Genomic DNA, 404 nt, shown 5'->3' with positions numbered 1-404 from the left:
GCTGCTAGCTATTTCAAAGAGGGTAAAGAATTATTTAACTAAAGGTTTTGGTTCCTGATTAAGCAAATCATTCAATAAAACAAATAATGTTTTATTCCCCTCATGGATTTGCATTGTGAATTGGTCTGAAAACATTCAAATTTCTTTCAAATTAGTGAAAAGCTAATTTGATTATATGACGTTGTTGTTTTGGTGCTGTTGGATTTATCATCTGCTTTTGATACAGTTGATGATGTCATTTTACTTTCCCGTCTGGAACAGTGGGTGGGCGTCGGTCACATAGCTCTAGATTGGTTTAGATCATATTTGGCTGAACGTACTTTTTGTGTCTGTCTTGATGGCCATAGGTCCCCCTCTGCTCCACTGTCGTGTGGTGTCCCACAGGGCTCAGTTCTAGGCCCGCT

This window comes from Cyprinodon variegatus, unplaced genomic scaffold, assembly GCF_000732505.1.
Source record: "Cyprinodon variegatus isolate N-32 unplaced genomic scaffold, C_variegatus-1.0 Scaffold1336, whole genome shotgun sequence".
Classification (NCBI taxonomy): domain Eukaryota; kingdom Metazoa; phylum Chordata; class Actinopteri; order Cyprinodontiformes; family Cyprinodontidae; genus Cyprinodon; species Cyprinodon variegatus.
Note: the sequence above shows the minus strand (reverse complement) of the source record.